Source organism: Meleagris gallopavo, chromosome Z (assembly GCF_905368555.1).
Source record: "Meleagris gallopavo chromosome Z, MGAL_WU_HG_1.1, whole genome shotgun sequence".
NCBI classification, from domain to species: domain Eukaryota; kingdom Metazoa; phylum Chordata; class Aves; order Galliformes; family Phasianidae; genus Meleagris; species Meleagris gallopavo.
The window spans coordinates 48,238,108-48,252,729 of NC_139435.1; the positions used below are offsets into that span (position 1 = coordinate 48,238,108).

The 14,622-nt window shown below is 34.2% G+C and overlaps 1 protein-coding gene across 12 annotated transcripts in view; it reads right to left on the minus strand.

Moving 5' to 3' along the window:
* MEF2C (myocyte enhancer factor 2C) overlaps positions 1–14,622 on the minus strand; it is a 134,294-nt gene that overhangs the window by 96,144 nt on the left and 23,528 nt on the right. The gene's annotated exons all lie outside the window — the stretch shown is intronic.

Here is a 14,622-nt window from a genome sequence, read left to right on the forward strand (position 1 = left end):
AACTAGATAATAATGAAAGAAATCCTAGTTCATTTTCTAATGACAGTGTATTCCCTGTAACTGAAGATCTGTGGTATAACATTTTGTCCTCGCACCCTTCAGTTATTCTAAGCTGATTTTCAAAGATCTATGCTGTAGAACAGTCCTTCAGAAAATCAATTATAAACTTCAGTTCACTTTTAGTAACACTGCTTATGAGTGATTAAATCTGAAATTATAAATCAGCTTTCCCCAATTGGATTATAGCTTGAAATCTCTGTTCTGACTTCTTGCATCCTCGTACATGTATCTTGTTTCCCTTTCACCATCTGTAAAAGTTAAATGCTTTAGCTGCTTGAAATTGAATGTAACAGGAAAACCCTTTAAAGGTGTAATGACTTCCCAACTTTTGAATATGTTTTTAAGAAAAACTGCACTGTAAATTAATGTTACATGCAGTATCCTAATAAAGGATAAAGCCCCCATTAGAATTTGACAGACCAATACTCAAGTAATAGAGAAGAGCACTGATTTGATCAGCCATCTCACTTTTCTAGTGCCCTGTCTCAGTATCTGAACATATGGTAACGCCCTTGGCATCTCTCCTTTTGCTTCTACCTTTTCTGTTTGCAATAGAGTATCTCCTTTAGTGACTGAGCAAAGTTAATAATTTTAGCTCTTGTCAATAGTCCAAAAAAAATATACTCCCCTTCTCCAGTCCTATTCATTTATGTGTAATATTTCAGCTTTGGATTACAAAATAACTCTACGTGAACTTGTCAAAATTAATGATAGAAAAAGACTCCAGAAGTTACCTTGACTTATGCACCCCATCAAGCCTCAGTGTACTACACAAAGAACTGAGACAGATCAAATGAGAAATAGAGAATTGAAGGTCCTGAACAGAAGCTTGTTTAAATACATTTGTTCAAGATGAGAGGAAAGAGGAAAAAGAAAATACGTGTTCCTCTGCTTAAGGAAAAGCTTTTTTTCTTTTTTTTTTTCTTCCAAGAACAGTTCATCCTTACACAGTGATTACCTGTGCAAATGCCAAGGTCAGGCTCAGTCTACGTTATCAGCCATGGACTGTAAGTGCTAGACAGGCAAGCTAAGTTGCCTTCATTCTCCCTTATGTACTGCAAAACAGCTAGTTTCTAATTGCAGGCCAAGAACACAGGTGAATAACAGTTTCCCTCAATTTAGATAGAAAAGTTGCTTTATGACACATTTCTTTCTTAGCTGTAAAAATTCAGACATATGTAGGGCATAAATCCCTCAAGAACAGTGTCCTAAGCATTCAATCAAGAGGGAAAATCATATAAAATAATGTCATTCTTTAACAGTAATTTTAAGTCAGCTCACTGTGAGTGTATTTCTAGTATGTATTTGCAAATATCATTGAAGTGTGTTATCTATTATTCAGTGTAGCAATCTTATGATTTTTATTTACCACAGGAAAAAGTCTGAAGCAGAATAATGCATTATTTAGTAATGTTTTGTAAGATGTGCAACATGTCTGTACCTGTAGTTGATCAATATCCTTACTGTTCCAGGTAAGCACCAGGAATAGCATGACTAAGAACAAGAAGTATGTTATTAGATGTTTAATGCCTAAACAGTAACAGATGTATTTCAGTACTTTGAATAAAAATAGATTAACACATCTCTTTGTATTCTAGGGAGAGTAAATCATAAAGCAAAACAACAAACGGCATTCCATAATGCCACAATCATATTTGCTCACAGGAATCTGTGCTATTAAAAAACATTATATTCTGCAGGAATTCTTGTTCAAGATCTCATGATTAAAGCTAAATTACTCTAAAGACAATTCAATAATGATGATTTGTAAATTCCCAGTCTGACAAAGTGCAATATTTTGAGGTTATTTTAAGAATTATTAGGCTAAAAACTTTCCTTAGAATTCTCTGCATATAACCCATTAGAAAACTACAAAAAATAACAGGGAAAAAGAAAGTCAAAAACTAATTTACTTCGCTGATTTTGAAGAGCACAGGGGTTTCATTGAAGATAAATTTTGAAAGATCTACCTATAATCAAGTCAGCATTCAGGTGTGCATATAATCTTCCACCATTACCTTTTTTTCCTGGAAATTACTTATTTGTAAAGCTTGATTAAAAAAAAAACAAAACAACAACAAACAAAACAGAACAAAAAACCAAAGCAGACAAAGAAAATAAATAAAACACCCCAAATTTTATTTTCATTTCTCTTAAGAATAGCTTGCACTTTGTAATAATATATACAACTTATACTGTTATAAAAAATGTTTTGAATTCTGATAATCTAATCAAACTGTTAAAGTAACTTCCATGCACAGAATAGTTTAAAATTCAAAGGATCTTGTATAGTTTATAAGCACACTGTACAATCGTTTGAAAGCTGAAAGAGTGGTGATTTATGTGATGAAAGCAATTGTGACACTGGTGCAACTTCCAAAAATAGTAAACATGAACAAATGTGTAAGTCTCTGCAGTATTATGACTTCTAGCCCCAAACCCACAAGCATGAACAAATATGCCTAATTTGAAACACTTGAATAGTTCACTGAAGGCTGCAGAACTGTTCCTATACCTAAAATTAAGTACACATGTAATGGTTAACCTGAACCATTGAGTACATCAGCAAAAAGCCTTTCACATTGCACAAAATACTTTATGACTGGCCACAAATGTAGCATCTGTCTGATCTCATTGAAGCCATCACCTTTTGGCATCTAGTCTAAGTTTCTCTCAACATAGACTTTCTTCATTACCTTATAAATATAGCCATAGGCATCTCACCAAAAATACAGCGATTAGAACAGAAGCAGTAAGACAAAGAAGAGGGTTGCTTTCCATCTGAAGCTAGAGCTGAATCCTAGTACATCAGACTGCATAGTAAATAGAAGAAATGAATAATTCCTTGAAAGAAAAAGGAGTAAATACTCATATACTTTTTTTTGTTGTTGTTATTAAATTCATAAATGGCCCACGTTTCCAATTTTGTTAGTCGTTGTATTGACACATTTTGCATTAACAACAAAAAACTTGTACCCTTACTATACAACACTGAACTCATCATTACAGAGTCGCAATCAATTACGTACATTCTGATTTTTTAAAATTCTTCCCACACTAAATCATTAACATGCTGAGGTTACTCTAGAAATAAGGAAATCAAGTGTTCAACTTAGAGTTTTAACATGAAATATTGAGAGTGATCATAATAAATATGGTTTTAATAGGAATTATGCTGAATAATAATAGTAATAGAGAAAAAATAAATAGTCAAATTTTATATTTAATTTTAATGTTTTGTAACAAGGATATGTGGTTCGAGACAGATTTCCTGGGGGAGTTCCTTTACTGAAGGCCTATCACAGCAAAGGACATAACTTGCCAACCTAAGTTGTGATTCTGAGATTCCTAAAATGTGCTATGGGGGTGGTGATATCTGTCAAGATGATATTCGTGGAGGAGTTCTTGAAAATAGCCAAGATCTAAGCCATTAAGAATTTCAAAACTAAGAGTGCAAACTTTAAAATCAAACTAGTGCTTCACAGCAGACAAAACAGATGAGTTGAGGTACAAGAGGATGATCGTATTTGCTGCTGCGGTTTAAGCCGGCAGCAGCTCAGTACCACACATTTGTTTTTTCATTCCCCTCCTCTCACTGGGGTTGGAAAGAGAATTGAAAACAACCCAACAAAGTAGAATTTGTGAGTTGAAATAAAAACTATTTTCTAAAACAGAAAAAGAAAAGAAAATAATAGCAGCAGTGTTAATAATATATTTACAAAACAAGTGATGCACAGCACAATTGCTCACCGTTCACAGACCAATGCCAAGCCAATCCCCAAGCAGCAGCTTTCCCCCAGCCAACTCTGCTCAATTTTTCAATTTTTTTTTCCACATGATTTCATATAGTATTGGCCAGTTTAGCTCAGCTGTCTTGGTTGTGTCTCCTCACATCTCCTTGTGCCCCCATCCCCCTTGCTGTCAGGGCAGTACAAGCTGAAACATCCTTCACTCTGTGCACCACTGCTCAGCAACCACTGAAACACTAGTATTTTATCAACACTGTTCTCCTAAAGACAAAACATAGCATCATATCAGACATTACAAAGAATATCACCTCTGTCCCAGCTGAAACCAGGACATTTGCTCAAGACAGTATGGGAGTGTGTCACTACATTCTGAGCAGGCTGGAAGTGACAGAGCTGAGCTGCTAGAAACATTCTAGGAAGGAATTACAGTAATCCTCTCCATCAAGTGGGTATGTACTGCTGCTATGAGGTATTCACAGGATAAATGAGGGCACTGTCTGTACCAAGCACACCAGCAAAAAAACCTTTTTCAATCTTATTCACTACAGAAATCTCCATGGAGGAGAGAGGAACAAAATGGACATCAGAAAGTTTACTACAATTTCCTACCACATTCAAACTCCCTCAGTTTGCAACAACAGGTAAAAAGAGAGAACAGCCTCCTAAAGACGACAAACACATGCTTGTAAGAATTGTATTTTCACAGGAGATAGGACAGAGGTAGCTGGCAATCCTGTCTGCAAGAAAACAGAGGTATCCTTGTGGAGTACCTGGTGTAAGAGATAAGTCACTAGAAGAGGGCCAGAGTCTTCGATATTTAGCATTCCACCAGTACTCATCACAAGCATGTTGTACTGGTCTCAGTAAGCTAACCTTGAACTTCAGCACTGCCCTGAAGAGCCATAAAGCGTTACCACTAATCTAATATTCTGCACAGCAAAATAGTCGGCTAATGCAGGCTTAGCATTTGGAAAATAAAGTGTTTGATTTCCTCACATATGTACAGTGTCCTTTGCACTTGTGCACTTTGATTGGCCTATAAGTGAAAAAAAAATGTGATGGAAGTAGTAGCTTGTCATCTTGAACTATAAAAATATTAAATATTTATATATTTATTATCTTTTTTTTCAGTTCATCAAATTGCAAAACATCAGTACTTAAAATTTCTTATACATTTATTAAACATCTATATCCTGAAAACATATACAATTATTTCTATTATCTGTGAATTAAAGTATTCAAAATCAATCATTTCTTGGCCCCTCAGTGAGCAATAAATAACATTTTTAAAGGAGAAAGTTTATGTGATATACACAGTAAAGGAAATTTCTAGTAGCATGATTATTAAAAGTAACAGCTTGTACCACTACTGCCAGACTGGATTTATAAGAAAGTTCAGAACGGAGTGGGGGGATTAGCTGATGAACTTCTGTCAACTACAGCAGTAGCCCTCATGAATAATTCAATATATGCCCCATTCCTCTATGTCTCAACAGACTAACAGCTGCAGCTCTCAAGTGACAAGTGTTATTTTTTTCAGAACTATCTGAAAATAGTATACTGATTATAAGATAACATATATAATAAAATCAATGTTTTCACTCCCCACTTTTCACTTCTTGCTTCTGACTCACAGAAACTAGTGAAGTTTTTCAGCAAAGGTGGAATTTTTGAACAGCCTTGTGTATGTTATGCAGCAGGTCTACAGGAGCCCTGGGGAAGCTTTCTTTAGCTTTAACACAACATACAATTCAGCCAGATTACCCTAAAAGTTTTATTTTTAGTGTCCCCTAAAACTCACAACTCTTACTTAGCAGCGTTGTATGCAGAACCTACAAATTTACACTCATAACAAAGATCTTTATATGGGCTTGACACAAACAGGAAGAAACTTTCCGCTCTGAGTTTGTAGCATTGAATTAGACATTTTCCTTAATGTTCTGTACTTCATGCTGTTCATCTGGCACTTCATGATGTCAGGAAATTCACTGTACATATTTGGTGAATATTCTGACACAGAACAGTTTCTCTTGTGCTAATACGGCTTCCGTAAAAGGACATAAAAGCTTCAGGAGATAATTTCATTGATGACAATGCAACCATTAGTACCATCAGTTCAGCTTAGGAGGAAAAATGTCTTTCACATGATGGCTTCTGAGACTCCAACAATTCAAAATATAGATTATAAGACTATTTATACATACATTATTATTTAAGAATTTAGGCAAAGAAACCAACACTAGGCAACATCTAATCACTCAGACAGCGACCTTCCACAGTCACCAGGACTGCTGCATTACAGAATAGGTCTCTCAGATGAGTGTGTTTAAACAATCTGAGCCTTTTTCAATTTTGTGAGCAGGTTCTCCAGTAGCATTATGTAACAGTGAGTATTTAAGGAAGGAAAACATTAGCCTAATATAATGCTGAAATAGCTAAACACATAACTGTTTCCTGATTTACTGAGAAGCTACTGCATGCAGCAGTTCTAAGTGCATGCAGTTGCAGACAAAATCTTTTTGATGACACAGTCTGAAATATCAGGTTCCTGCTTTATCGTTTTATTTTTTGTTTTTAACATAAATAGTGCACAATCTTTCTGCCCATGAGGCAGATTCTGCTCGTAGAAAGTATGCTTTAAATGCAAGAGAGGAAAAACTCTTTCTGCCTTGCCTGTCCTGGGCATACAACATCAAATTTGAGCAAATAGTGAAGATTTGAATGTTATCTTGCTGCCAAGAGAAAGCTGAGAAGTTTCTATAGCACCTGTTTTACCTCCTTGAATTAACTCTTTTCAGCTCCAGAGATACATTTGTTCAACATAATGGCAAGATCTTTTGCTGCTTGCAGTGGCATGTCTAAGCATCACTTCACTTGGAATGGAAGTTACCGAAATCACTTCAAGAATAACAGTTTTTGTGCACTGAAATTTTTTCAGAACTAGAACCATGTCTCATACCAATACCTTGTCACAGAAACATGTGGTAGGTCTACATTGTGAATTGCAATCTATATTGCTAATCCTAATGCAAAATACTAAAGAGCTTCCATTTTGTTCAATCATGGATACTTTCTGTACAGCAGGAAACTGCATACAGAGCTATAATGCATGTTATGTTTCTGTTGCTTACATTTCATATTTTAACTGTTCAGTTTTCAAACAAACTTAAACAGAATTATAAGACTGGAAACAACAAAGCTTTCTGTCTGTTCCTATTTTCACATTCTTCAGCTAACAAGCAAAAAATTGGAACAGTTAGTGAGATCGTGTATTTGAAAGCTTAACTTTGCCAATTTCAAAAAATGTTAACATAGTATTAGATAGCTCTAATCAAACTTATCTTTCAAGATAACTTAAGAACTGGTATTACCAAAGGGCTGATTTATCTGTAGCCATTTTAACACTGAAGGGTTAATTTTTCTGAATACTATGAACAGTACATTGCAAAATACATTTTTATTCAAAAAGTGTTTATAATCAAAATAGTGTCTGTATTTTTGCAAAGAAAAACATAACATAAATGGAAAACCACAATAGAAATATCTGGATAACTGTTTACTGACATTTTTGTTTGCTAAATGTAGTGATCAGATTCAAAACGAAACATTGTGAGGTATCTACTATACTCTATAAACATGTTCAGCTTCTACTTAGAAGATTTAGGCAAGTAGAGTGTAGATGGCACATAACCTTCAAATCTGAGAGCTGTTAGAAGAGAGTGGTCAACTCTGACCCTAAACAGAAATTCCCTGTCTCTGTTACATTATGGATAAATGTAACATATTCTTGAGAAATATGCTGGTCCCGTATCCTCGGGCAAACAGATGGAAAAAAAAAAAAAAGAAAAAAAAAAAGGATGCAGTTCTTTTCAAAATGAGTAAGTTTCCTAAACAAAAAGAGACTTCACTAGGGGCAGCACTGGCCCAAGATATCCAATCTGTTATTACATACATTTAAGCATGTGCTACATACATGAAATACATCGATGACATGAGTTCACATCACAAAAGCAGGCTACTTCTGGTCATGAAAGATTTCTATCTTAAAAAAAGAAAGAAAAAAAGAAAAAAAGAAAAAAAAAAAAGAAAATTGTAACATACCAACACAGTGTTTTCCCCTCATTGGAAACAGGCTACTAGCAAGGCACAGGAAAGTATTTTCAAGTCAAAAATCCCATATCGTTCACACTTTGTAAATAGCAAGAAAATTTAAGTTTTTCACTCTCTATTTTACCTAAATTCTCCAGTGTATAATCATACAACAAACCAATCCCTTTCAGGCTATTTTTTACTTCTTTAGATGCTTCTGTTAATAGTCTTAAAAAAATAAATTTAAATGTACAGAACTTGTCAACTTATGCTATATAGCTGTTTATACAGATATCCTCACCTTACCACTAGAGTGCCTATCAATATTTACTCCCTAAATGCCACAGGGAGAGTGAAAATATTATTCCATATTCAATATAGATAAAAGAAAGGGAAATATAAAGCTAAGTGCTCTACTCTATGCTATTATGGAAAAGGAGATCTCAGCCAATTTTTTTTTTTTTTTTTTCTGCTAATCACCTGATCAGTTTTTCTTGTGGGTGTTCTATTAAAGATGGAAGTTATCAGTTATGTATAAAATGAGAAAGAAACAGTATGGTCTTTGTATCTTCTCACTTGTGATATATCTACATATATCTATATGTAAGATCAGCAGTGATGTCTGAAACGTTCTGAAACTGATGTAAGAGAGGTCTGTGCAGTAAGTATTCTTGATTTAGAACTACCATTTGATTTGTCCAATCTAGATGTGTATAAATTTAATGTTTTTTTTTTTACCATATCGGGTTCCAAGTAGGATCAATAAGGTCCAAGTAAACAGTTTTGAGATTTCTGGACTTAGCATTCAGATCAAAAAAGGAATGTACTGCTATTCTGAACTGTATTTCAGTTTGTAATGTTTTTCCGCTTGTTTGTCTGAGAAAAGTATAATTAATATGCCTTTAAAAATATGCTTTAAAAAACACAAGACAAATGTAGATCAACATAATCAGAGGTTATTATAGTTTTTCATTTGATTTTTGGCCTTTTTCTGCTACTTCATAGAAGTGTAGACTCTAGTGACGTATCAGGATATGCAATCTGTTTGTTTAGAAATATAATAAATTTTCCTTTCCACTTTACATAGGCCAAGCTACCATGTTGTAATCTTAAAAGTATAATAGCTAAGTAGTAAAAATGAGTATTTCTGGAGTTGAATTAGCAGCCTAGAAATTTAGCATGAGAAATCATCTGAGGACCCTAATTCCTCTTAGCCTTCTTTTTTCACTTTGCATGATAACTGAGCGATCAAAAATATTTATCAAGTGGAAATAAAATTATTAATGATTCCTTTTGCTTCAAATATTAGGACTCATTTGAAAAGTCATTATTATTTGCAGAAACTCTAGAAAGATTTAGCATGTAACAAAAAATAATATTAAGAATAACGGAAACTGGAGATTACATTCATCTTTTAACCTGTAAAAAACATTTGGAGTATATATATGTGTATACAATTCCCACACTGGGATACGCAAACAAATATAAAGGTACATACAAAAGAAAAAAAAAATCACTAAAAACCTCCATATTTCTAAAATGTAATACGGAAGGAGTGTAAGTCTAGAACAACAACTGAAGAGTTTCATTTTATACATGTGAGTAAAGAGCACCATGTGTTTACAGACTGATTATTTTTATGAGGTCTAACTGTGAAGAGACATTTTGACAGTTTTATTTACATTGTAAGGCATACCCAGAAGCATGCATTTATGGTTTAAAAACCATATATTATTTGTATATAAAGCACACATGTATAAATATATATATATATATATATACATCTACATATCTACATATGTACATATACATAAATATATGTACATGATCACAGGAAGTCATTTTATAGAAACCACAAGCCTAGCTAACATGGCAGTCTCCCACTGCACACTGAGTTTTTAACATGTATACCCTATCAAGAACATGAAATTAATTCAAAAACAAAGAAATGATACTTCAGAACTTTAGGTATATAATATCACACTTCCACATGAATAGCTTTTAAAAACATGCCCTGAAGATACAGATAAAATTTCTCTAAATATTTTTGATTTATATGTGTATGTACGCAACTATATAAAAGGCAGTGCAGCCACTAAACTCATTTAATGAGTCTTCTATTTTGGGAATTAATGGAGATTTCCAGTGCTGAAGAACAATCTTTTCATTTTTTATCTATTGGAAAAGAAAAAGAAAAAAAAAAGACTAACAATTCAGAGAGATCAGCCCCTCTGAACAAAGCACAATTTGAAAACAGAAGTTAGATCATTAAGGTTGAAAATAATAGGATTACACAGAACACTGTCTTGGAAAACAAACTATATTCTTCAATAAGCATCTAGTGTGCCCATACATATTTAATGTTAACAGTTTTTTAGCAGCTCAGGCTGTAGTGTTAGTTGCCCAGTGGTAATCCCTGTCCTCAGACGAATGGAGGTAGAACGCAAATTGGTAAGGCAAAATTATATTTACTAAATTTGAGGTGTTGATTCATTCTTCACTGACGAAGAAACGAAAGGAACAACCCATCACGTCATAAACGATATTACACGGGTCAGACACCTTCCCTAAAGTTTAATAAACACACTGACTCGTCCTAATGAACAGTGAGAAGAACAGCAAGACACTTCTGGAAGCAAAGACTTGCACTTCTTTTCCTTCTGTCTTCTCAGTTTACCCTCATTTGTTCACCATTAATTCTTTGAGGTAGAAGCTGCTCATTAAGACATACTTGCACAATTCACGCACTAGAATGTCCCAACTGCTACTCAACCTCTTCCTTGTGCAAAGACTTTGCACAAGAAAGAAAATATACCCCCTTATACAATATCCATTTATATTCTTCATATGCGCTTATATTTCCATCTCCTTGTTTTTAGGCATTGAACAATATGTATAAATTGGAATACAGAATTTAAAAGAAAAATCAGAAAACTTTCTAACTGAAAGTTATGTTCCAGAAGAAGCAGGACTAACTGCCACCACTTAAAACACAGACGGGTCTGGTGACTTATTGTGATGATATTCCATATACATTACTAGAAAAACTGTATTTTACAAACTAGGAATTAAAAAGAAGCTAACATTAAACAAATACCCTACTTAACTTGATGCAAAGCACCCTGGATTAAAACCCTACGACTGAACAATATGGGAAAAAAAATAAAAGAAGGAATTTATTCTCAATTACTTTTTAGAAAAGAGAATCCTGTATAAGCCACTACAGCAGCATATTCTGTCACATTCTTTCCATAAACTGAGTCCTGTCAGTGACAGCAAAACAGATTGTGTGCATCTGCTGGGAATGGGCCAGATGACAGTGGAAGAAACACACATGGATACCTTGGCACAACAACTAAAGAAGTAGAAGAAAAATGGACAGAAAGAAACAGAAAGTTTTAAACTTTAATTAAAATAGGCTTTCTAGCAAAAGTGATGTTATCTATGAGTCTGGTGCAGACTGTATGTTTTCCTTTAGACTACAACTTTCTAAAAACAACTACATATTTATACCATGCCCATGATACTCATAGGGCCACCATTCCTACAGTATCTGGCTTTCACAGAATTTATCTCAGAGTAATACCATCCTCATTCTTCAGGCACAGAGTTAATGCACCAGCAAAGTGAAATCCTTATAGTCATTTAAAACAGCTTCTAGAAGGAGTTAAATCCACACTGCCTAAATCCATGCTGCCATCCTAAAGATTAGAAAATCACAGAATCACAGAATCACAGAATCACAGAATCACAGGGGTTGGAAGGGATCTCCAGAGATCACTGAGTTCAACCCCCTGCTAAAGCAAGTTCCCTACAGCAGGTTACATTGGAAAGTGTCCAGGCTACAAGCATCAACAGCATAGCTGAGATTTCTGATGTAACATGTCAGGTACACTAGTGCTGTAATGTTAGAGTACTAATAAGGTGAACATTTATTGTTAATTTTAGTTATAATAGTACTTTTGTTTGAAAGCAGAGCTAAACACAGAAAGGATGCCAGAAGAGGGCAACAGGCATGAACTGAAAAATGGGAAGTTGCATCTGAATGTGAGGAACAATTTCTTTACTGTGAAGGTAACAGAGCACTGGAACAGGCTGCTCAGAGAGCTTGTGGTCTCTTTCTGTGCTGATATTTAAAACCCAACTGGACATTTCCCTGTGTAACCTATTGTAGGGAGTCTGCTTTAGTAGGGAGTTGGACTCGATGATCTCCACAGATCTCTTCCAATACATACAATTCTGTGATACTACGATATAGACCAGGAGCCCAAGATATTTCTAAAGAGGATTAATGAGTTACGAACTTCAATACAGCCCATCTATGACATATGGTAACTGCATATTTTCATGAAAGAAGAGAATATGATCTTGACTAATAGATGAAAAAAAACTCTCAGATACTGATTAATCATGACAGTAGAACTGCATGCTTGTAACTAGGAGTCTTTCAGGAGTCTTAAAAAAAATGTTTTATTTTAGGTGTAAACTACGTAATTTCCCTTTTCCTTTATCAACTGATGAATCAAAGAAGATTTATTATTATTATTTTTTAAATACATAAAGCACAAAACAGCATTCCAGTTACAAGGAAATAAAAATGACTCTGAATTTACACTGATGTTTTACACTCTGTTTTACTTTAAATGTCAGGAATAAGATATGACTGCCAGCTGAGTAAAGATTAGTATAGCACCTAATAGTCCAAGCAGCTCAAGTTATCTGCTTAGACCATCTGGAAGCCTCATGAGGCTAACAGTCTCAGTATATTATGTATTTCATATTCAGTGATTACTTAACACTCTGATTTTATAGAATTACAGTACTGAAGTGAAATAATTTGGTATTTATAAAACTCATATATATCAGTACATTTAGCACCTAGCTGAGGAAAGCTAACATACACTTGCGAAGCCACAGAGGGGATCTAGAACAGTTTACAATGCATTTTTATGTTCCACCTTATTTAAAAATACATGAATGCCAGCCACATATGTACAATATTTAATCCACAAAGGAGACTTTGAAAAACTGACTAAAACTGCCGGTAATCTTCTTGATCCAAGAAGTGGTAGATTTCTTCATACTCTCCTAAGTTTTATCCAGAACAGAAAATATCTTTTGAAATGTTTTATTCAGATGTTTCTTTTGTTTCTAATAAGTATGGCAAAAAAGGCAAACTGGAGCTGAGGAAAAGAGGTGGATGTTAATTAACAGCGTGAGTAATATAAAGCCGTTTTAGAGGGTCATCAAGTCAGTGGAATCACATTATAATACATGAGTAAGAACATACTTTCATATATTGTTACATCTGTATTACTGCTAATTAATTAATTAATACCTTTGCATCTGTGAATTCAGAATTTCCCAATTATAGTGTAAAGAAAAGGAAAAAACAGTACACTTTTACAATTCATAAGCTGTTTCAAGCTCTTGAATAAATACTAGTCAAGAATGAGTACCAGCAAAATCTTTTAGCCAGAGCTGTTATTCTTCTTCATTTACTCAAACATAATAATGCGGTCAGGAAGTCAGGTTTGGATTTACACCCACATATTCAACAGTCACATCAACTGTTCAAGAAACTGGCTGAAGAGGCATGTATTCTAGGCCACAAGGTCTTTCGTAAAGGACCACCCAAACTCCGCAGAAGATGACTGAGAACAGGCACATAATGGCTGTTTTTTTTTTTTCTTCCTTTTTTTTCTTTCTCATAAGTGTTTATTACAGCATTCTAACATACCCTGAGTAATTTATCTCACCCCGAAGCTGTACTTCCTGTCTAAAACAACCTATAATCAGTCAATTAGCTATTTATACAAGGCTCATTGTCCTCATATTTAAGAATCTTTTCATGCTTTTATCTGAAATTTCAGAGCTTTACCACGTGCTGTATATCTCCACCCAAGAAACGAACTGAAATGAAAATAAAAGACCACTAAAAGGTACGAAAGATTAAAAGTTAATTATTGATAAAAACAGTTTCATGTACTTAGATGAATACATTTAAGAATGTAAAAATATAAAATGCTTTCTTCTTATATTGTATTTTGCAAAGTAAAATTAAACTACAGATAAAGCAACAGGAAACACTGCATGGGAATTAGTTGTTTAAGCTAGTTTTAAGCTCTATTACAGGCCAGAAATACAGAAGGAGTTTTTGAGTAAGAGATAAAAGAGTGCAAGAGACCAACACAGTAGCTATAGAGCTATGGCATTCCAGTGAAATATGACTCAATTACAGCCCTTCAATTGATGAATATTTAATTATCTATACAAAAATGGGATGCCTTACACTGGGAAACTGTGAGTAACATTCTGACTGAGTACTCCAAAACCAACTGATTAGGGACCTTTGCAGAAAGACAGAATTCTATTTTCTTTGAATGGCTCCAAATTAAGGGTAGGAAGTAATTGAAATCAAGTTTCTCAAATCCTGACTTTGTGATGTAAAGTTAACTTACATAGAACTTATAGACTTCATCTGGGGATGCAAACTCCAGAAGTACATGGGGGAAACAACAAAGTAAGAAATAAATGCCTTTCTTTCATGTTGCTCTAGGCCTGCCTACTCTATTTAGATACATCCTGGTATCTCAAATTGATTTTAGAGCATCTCAATTAATACTTTCAACTATCTTGCCCTTGGAGAACTGAGACACTGCATAACAGACATGCACAAAGTTTACAACTGTATTTAAAATTACATTTAAAGGTTTCTTAAACT